Source organism: Myotis davidii, unplaced genomic scaffold, assembly GCF_000327345.1.
Source record: "Myotis davidii unplaced genomic scaffold, ASM32734v1 scaffold440, whole genome shotgun sequence".
Lineage (NCBI taxonomy): Eukaryota > Metazoa > Chordata > Mammalia > Chiroptera > Vespertilionidae > Myotis > Myotis davidii.
Genome location: NW_006293698.1, coordinates 1102886 through 1110983, shown reverse-complemented (window position 1 = coordinate 1110983; position 8098 = coordinate 1102886).

The window sequence follows — 8098 nt, the reverse complement described above, 5'->3', positions numbered from 1 at the left end:
CACAGGGAGAGTAGAAAGAAAAATGTAAAACGTTTACCAGGTGTAGCTGAATGTGAAGAGTTTTCCGGGTGTAATGGCCTCTGGCTGACACTGTTGGAGATAAACTTAGGAGAATTTCCCAGTATCCTTTATAACTTCCTCTTTGGTCACAACCTTGACCCAGCACTATCAAGAATGTATTTTGAGCACAGTAATGTGTCCCCAGTAAGTCTGTCTGGCTGTGCCCGCATACCCAGGCATCCATCTAACTTTCTAACTTACTCTTTTTGGAAATGGAAAAACGCACGATAATGCTGCTTTCTGTGTTACATCTAGTGCATGGTGTTACCGAATTTATCTTTGAATAGTAACATAACCTATGAAATCAGAAGATGTTTTTGAGGATTTGATTTTAGATGAGCTTTTTATGGAGAAGCATTTAATCCTGGCATATGTGATTTGCTATCTTCCACACATGCTGCAGTTGGCAGAGAGATTACTTTTGCCATGTGGTCAGGGACACACCATGGGATTTGCTATATCATATTAAGTGATGTTATTATTTGACACAAACATCAAATAACTCCTACTCTCAAACCACCCCAGTGGGTATGAATGGTCAGATTCAATGAGTGAATAGTAGCAACATACAATTTCATACAGACTTCTTAAAAAACTTGAGCACTTAGTGTGTTCTTTAAAGCTGCTTTGTAGGCATGTATGTTATATTTTAAGAGCTTATGTGCTGCGTAGGAATTAATTCTTATAATACATTTTTTCTACAATTCTTTGACATTCATTTCTTTGAACTTTTAGAATTGCTGTAAACCTTATCTTTTTTTTTGTAATTGTCAATGTTGGTGTTCCTGTGGCAGTAATTTTTAAAATATAGACAAACAAGTTATAAGAACAACAATAAATGATTCCAGTTATGTGGCTCCTAAGTTCATTCAACAAATAATTTTATTTGGTTATAGAAAAATTTACAAACTATTTCATGCATTTCTTTTTACACAAAACAACAAAAAAGCATATAGGTGGGTATTCTTTTTACAAGAAACAAGCCTCACACTGAATTTCAAATCATATATAATACACGACTGCCATCTACTGACTGCATAGGAACAGAAAGCTCTCCAAAGACAGATTAATGAATCATTTTGTACTTACTATTTAAATTTTAAGTGGGATAAAGTAATATTATATATTTGACCAGATTTTAGTTCATAATGATAAGAATACCTTACTTTCAAAATCTAAGTAGGTAAATTAGTAGCCCAGTAAAAAGTAATTTGAAGGTCATTTGAGTAGAATGTCTAAATTCTATTGTAATCATTTTTATAATCATTAGTACAACAGTAAATCATTCCTAAAAAAATGTGATTGATTCCTAAGTAAGAATAATTTAACATTTCTTATATGATAATCTGCAATGAGAAAACTTTAAGAGATTATAAAATCTTAAATGTATATAAAGCCAATGCTTACTGTGTTACAAAAAAATACTGGACAACAAAATGATTCATACTGGACAAAATACATATTACTTACATAATGACTATCTTTTTTTAAAAAAAAAAGAATGAGAAAGAAGTTTATTGGAAAACAACATGACCTTGTGCATGATGTGATTCTGTATTTCAAAAAAAAATTGCAATATTTTATATAATTAAAATTCATATATTATTCACATATATGTCAATATCCACTTATCTATTGAAACATGCACAGAAAATCATGTTGTGAAACATACACAAATTTCTGATGGTGGCAACCATTAGGATGTGAAAAAGGGAGAACCATTTTTATATTAAGGCACAATTTAGCAATAAAAAATACACTTCAAAAAATATCATATGACCAACCATGTTATACTTTAATTCCCTTTGTGTTATGTTAATTATAATTTATTGCATATTTTAGATATTTATTATTTTCATCCAGTACCTTAATTCTAAATGTAATTATGAGAAGCAGTTATAGACATAATTATCTTTCAGAATTTTAGTTTTTGTCTTAGTTTGTTTTTTAAATGATAATCTTTGAATAATATTTCATTAGAAATGCATATGAATGCTAAAATCAAGTAGAACAGAACAATTTTTTAAGTATAATATTTCAAGATGCTCTTTGATATGCAAGCATAGACTAACATTAAGAGTTTTCATTTTTTTTTCTTTTTAATGTTGAATGTAAATGAGTGATGATTTAAAATGGAAAATTTTATGAATTAGATGACTTATTAATTGGGTGTCAGGATCCTACATTTATAAGAAATATAAGTACAGTCTGTATGTTAAAAAAGACAATTTCATTTTACATTTATTCTATACTAGAGGCCCAGTGCACAAAATTCATACATGGGTAGGGTCCTTAGGCCTGGTGGGCAATCAGGGGCCTTCCTTCATTCCACATTGCCTCCTGGTGGTCAACACACAACATAGTGAGCAATTGAATTCCCAGTCTCCTGGTCAAAGACTTTTCATATTAGTCTTTTATATATATAGAAGAGAGTATCACTGTATATTCAATTTAATGTAAACAGACATATTCATAATTAGTCTTGCAAGTAAGTAATAAATCCAATACTTCAAAATTATATAACAACATTCCAAAATAACAAAAAATACAATAAATAACGAACACTTGAACAGGAAAAATAAGAAAGATAATTTTTATTCTTACTGATATTCTTAAGTCCTTATTAAAAAAACTTTGCCATTTATTGACTTTACATAGAAAGCAAGGCCAGGTATTAGGATAACAAGAAAGAGAATACCATGAAGAAGAATATATTGCCACAAACACTACGGCAGCCTATAACTTGTATAACTTTCTGCTAAAGAGAAATCCATTTGTACCTTGTGGAATTAATTAGCAATTGGTTTAGGGAAGCAAAAAATACATACTTGCCATTATGATTCTGTAGAGTATTCTTTAAGGGACTTATATGAAATATAATTTAAAAGATCTCACTGAAAATAGCTATCTGAATTATTTTTTTAGCTTCCAATTTGACATTCTTAATGATAATATGTTAACATAGGAAAATACCTAAGTAAACTAGGACCTAATACTCTGAGTTCACTAAATGCCCTGTGACATGGATTTATAGTGCAATTTGTTATAAGATACAGATAAGGAGCAGCAGTGAGTAAACTGACAAGTTTAACTGATTACACCAAGGAAAAATACAAGAAATACATTTGCTGTGAAAGCAGATGGGAGTTAAGAATACATTCGTTTTATTTTAAATCAAATTACAATAAAAGGTGACACTGAATAAGGTTCAATGTCATAGCAATTTGATGAGTTTAAATTTCATATCAAGTAAGCTCAGGTCAAGAGGTGAGGAATACTTTATTTTTGCAATGTATGCGTTCTATTACTTACAAAAGACAGTGTTTTTAAAAGTCTGTTGAAATGAACAAAACTAGAAGTAATATATTCTTCACAGCTTTCAAAGTTACTTTGGAGAGTAGGATATAGATGCCTTCTTGGAATAAGACAACTGCCATAGTTATTTTAAATATGTATACGTTTTTAGGACATATGGGAAAGCATTTTGTGCATATTTGGAATTAATTACAGCAAAAGCCAAAATTGGCTGTAATGATGGTTACTGAGGTAATATAGGTGATGCATGTAGTATGATGCTCAATACATGTATTTCCACTCAATAAAACAGTTTTCTTTCAGCTTCAAGAGTTAACTTGTAGCAATCAATTAGATTTTTCTCATTCTATATAAAAGTATGCAGGCAACTCAGGTATCTCAGAGAGAAATGGCTATGGCTACACAAACCACTATCATTAGTAGTCATATTAATATTCTTTATAGATTTAAGGGAAACCCAATGAAATTTAAACTTCAGGGCCCCTCACTCAGAAGAAATGGGGTCGTATGTTTTTATAAAATGTTCCTCTAATATTTTAGATTCTTTGATTTAAAGTATATAAACAAAATTTGTAAATTTTCTGTATAATTTTATTAGCTTTAAGCCTCACATAAATAGAACCTGCTTTGGGGAAAATGTAGACAAAAATCTTATTGAACTATTGTCTTTTTTTTTTTTCAGATAAAGTCACAGACTCCTGGATTTCAGAGACGTTGAAAGAATCAAATATGTAAGCCATACTTTATTACTAAATCCCTTAAAAAATATCTCAATGAGTATAGTCTCACTGTTTGTGAACCTCTGTTGGAAATTGATTATATAGTTATAGACACAGCCTTTATTCTTTTATAGCTGACTGGATAACCAGCTATAAGCTGACTAATGAATACTTAACAAAATTATATGAAAAGATCATTCCAGTTATTTCTGCCATTTTAATAACCAGACCTGAGAAATACATCATTTTCATGTTTACAAGAAAATGTTGAAAAATATCATGATTCATTTGGTGGCTTAATATCTTTTGTAGGCAGTAAGAATGAAATGTAGAATTAATGGTTTAATATGTGTTTATTATACACTTACACTGTATTTTATTAACTTCTTTTCATAGGTTAAAATACCAATCAATTAAGTTTACCTATTCAATGTATTTATTTATTAATGATTTATTGAACATGTACTTTGTTCATAAATCTACACTAGAATGTGCGTGTGGGAAAATCCACAAAATGATCAGCTTCTAAGTGGTCTGCAGCTTAGTGGTAAGGATAAAACATGAGTGGTTCTATAATTAAAGATAGTATTTTTTTTCTATTTTCTCAAGAAGCAGACATAGAACCTCCGTGGAAATAAGCTGTGAGTGAGATATTCAGAAAGCGTTAAAACCTCGAAGCAAGGCAGAGGATAGTTTGGGTCCAGGGATAGATGAGCCAAATTTAGGTGTATTTCACAATGTTGTTCTTTCCATTCTATGAATACACAATAAATATTTAAAATTGATGAAAATTAAAAAGAAAACATTGATACCTCTTGTTCAATTTTTAAAAGAGAACTGAGTGTTTTGACTCTCTTCTCTGGTGTTTTGGGAAGTGTTGGTATATAGAAATGCTATGGAAACGCATTGATAAACCTAGGTCTAAAAATTAAAGATACCATATGGACCTTCACAAAGAACAGCTTAAATAAAGAAGGCCTTGCTCTTTAAAATTTAACAGGAAGTCTGGAGCTGGGCATTTTTAGGTCTGGTGCACCATTCAAAAGGACCCCCATGGCCACAACTCCATCTTTCAAACTTGCAACTTCATGCTCATATCGTCATGGCTGCTGGTTGGTTACTGCACTTCTAGCCAGGAAGAAGAAAAAAGGCCACAATGCCTTTCATTGCAAGCACTTGCCTTTTCATCTAGAAAGGAAGAAGATATTCTCAGCAGGTGAATGCTTACAATTCAAATGGCCAGAACTATTTTGCAAGCTACACCTGGCTGGAAAATGGCTAGGAGAAAAGGGTTTACCTTTTCACATTCTACAGTAGAGAAAAGCAAGGTGGAGGCTCGTTTGGTTTCAGTGATAAACAAGCCAAATTTGAGTGTACTTTACAATGAGTGTTCTCAAAGTGTATTGAAGAGGAATTTATGGGTCTCATTCTTTCCCAAAAGCATTTATAAAGCTCTTCAGTATCTCATCTGAGAAGCTATTTTATAAAAAGATGGTGTGCTAATATAAGTAGCCTCTTTTCCCACGCTCTATTGTGTAATGACCACTACTTTTGTATGTACCCTTTGATTGCTTTACCCTGCACATTTTCAGAGAGAAATCTCTACGCAAGTCATAATAGCTTTCAAATTGTTTGAGGTATTTTCTGTTACAAATATTATTTTATAATGGACTAATGGCTCTGTGATGGTTAGTGAAAATGGATGTGCAAAATGGCTTTAAGATAGAGAGGGCTTCGGCATGAAAATGAACCAAAACATTCTGAGTACTTACAATCTAACTTGTCGAGCTAAGAATGAAAACTCCAAATAAGTATACTGAAAGATTAGATAGCAGTTTAAAATGTTCTTCTATAATGACTTTGGGACCATTTAAGCTTAGGGGAAATTATTTTATCCTGTGTTAGTTTCTTTAAAATACCTTAAATTGAAATCAGACTTTAATATATTTTTAAAAAGTTAGTTCACAATGCTCTTGTTAATTGACAGTCCCCATCATCTTTGGTTCTAGGCTTCTTGATTACTAAATGTATAGCTAACATTTACATCGTGCAAGTGTGTGCCAGGCATTGTTCCATATACATTACTTATATAAACTCATTTAATCCTCATAACAATTCTGTGAAGTAGTAATTATTATTTTCCCCATTGTATAAATAAGGAAATAAGGCAAAAGGAATTCAAAGGGGTTTCCCAAAGCCACATAGTAGTTGGCAGGCTAGGATTTGAGGAAGTCTGCTCTACAATGAATGCTCACAGCTACTAGTCTGCCTCTCTATAACATAAAATACAACATATTTTAGAAAACTGAAAACATTTTTTATTAGTGCCTTATTAATTGCATTTATCTGAACTGAATAGATAATACTTTTATTTAGATATTTATCTTATTTATAGAAGAAAATACTATAACAGTCTGTCTGGAATTTAGGAAAATGCTTACTCAGATTGTCTCCTTAGATATTTACTGGTTACATATAAATCCCACATTTATGATACCCACAATTTATAAATAAGTAAATATGACTTTTTCAACAGGAAACAAGGGTAAGCAAATTGTATGTCTTGCTATTCTATTCTAATATCTTCGTGAAACTTTAATAAACTGCAGTAGAACCAATGTGTGGTAAATTTAATACAGTGGGAGAGAATGAAACAACATCTGCCACAAAACTACCCATCACTAGTTCCATATTCTCAATAGCTTCTGCAAGCTGGTAATAAGGAGATATAAATGATTTGACTCTGCCAATTTCTAGTTGTGCAGGCAGTGTAAAATACGGGGATTATAAAATGTTCTTCTGTCATATATTTTGGCGGTGATTGGAGTAGCTAGTGAAATATGGGATTTTATTCTTAGCACTTTAAGTTAATAACAATAACTGTAAAACTAATATTGTTCTTTCCAGTAATTGCCATCATCCATCATACTGCCGAATAATGCAGGAGCAAATATGTGCCAGTTTGTTTCAATGCTGACTCCTGGGTAAAACTATGATATTATTACTGAGTCTTTTCTACTTAAAATATTATTCGAAGAAATCGTAATGAAATCATATATTTAAAGGCAACCACAAAACTAAGAGTATAATAATGGTTTTATGCTTCACAGCAGTCTTGCCACCTACACTCTGGCCTGGTATTCTGAGGGTATCAAGTTGATATAAATATAGTAGAACTCCTTGCAGAATACTAGGCAATGATAAGAATTTATCCAAATTATAGTTCCTTAACTTATACAATATTTTTCAAAAATAAAAATAAAAAATAGAGATCATAGAACAGACTGTTTTTGCTCAGCACTCTTGTTCCCAAAGCCTGCATTTTGAAAATTTTAATACAATTATTTTTCTGCTCTTTTTAAATGGCCATATAGAATTATGAGTAAAAAAGGGAAATAAATAAATAAAATCATGCTCTTTTTTCCCTGAGTTAATACTTATACTTACAATAGTTGAACTTATTTTCTTTTTCTGGCTCCAAGTTCTGATTCTTTCCCATTAGGGCACCGCATTAGTAACAGGTGACTTATTATTAATGTGCACTTTAAAAATAGCTCACCAGTCATATCAAATGCCAACTCTGATATTCTTTTGAATTTTTCAAAGTATCTTGGATGTTAAATCTCAGTTCACAATTACTTAAAAGTGAAAGGGCAGTTGCTATGAGAAAGCAATTAAATATTCTCAGAAAACACCAGTCGGGTAAGTTTACTCTAAGGGGCGGGGGCAACAAACCCCATAGTCTCTCAGGGCTGGCCTCAGGAAGTAGTAGGGGAACGAGCAATCAGAGGTTGTGGGTAATTCAGAGATCCTTTCCTCACTGCCTGTTTTCTCTGCTTCCTTTTGTGTATCTTTTTTTTCCTATTTTGAAAACTGGCTTGAGCCTTAAGTTCCACGTAGTGCAAGATAGTTTCCGATAGTGTTTAAAAGGAACGTAGTCAAATCTAAATTCTTGGGGAAGAAACTGGTATGTCCACTGTGGGACATGGTCCCACTTCTGGCAC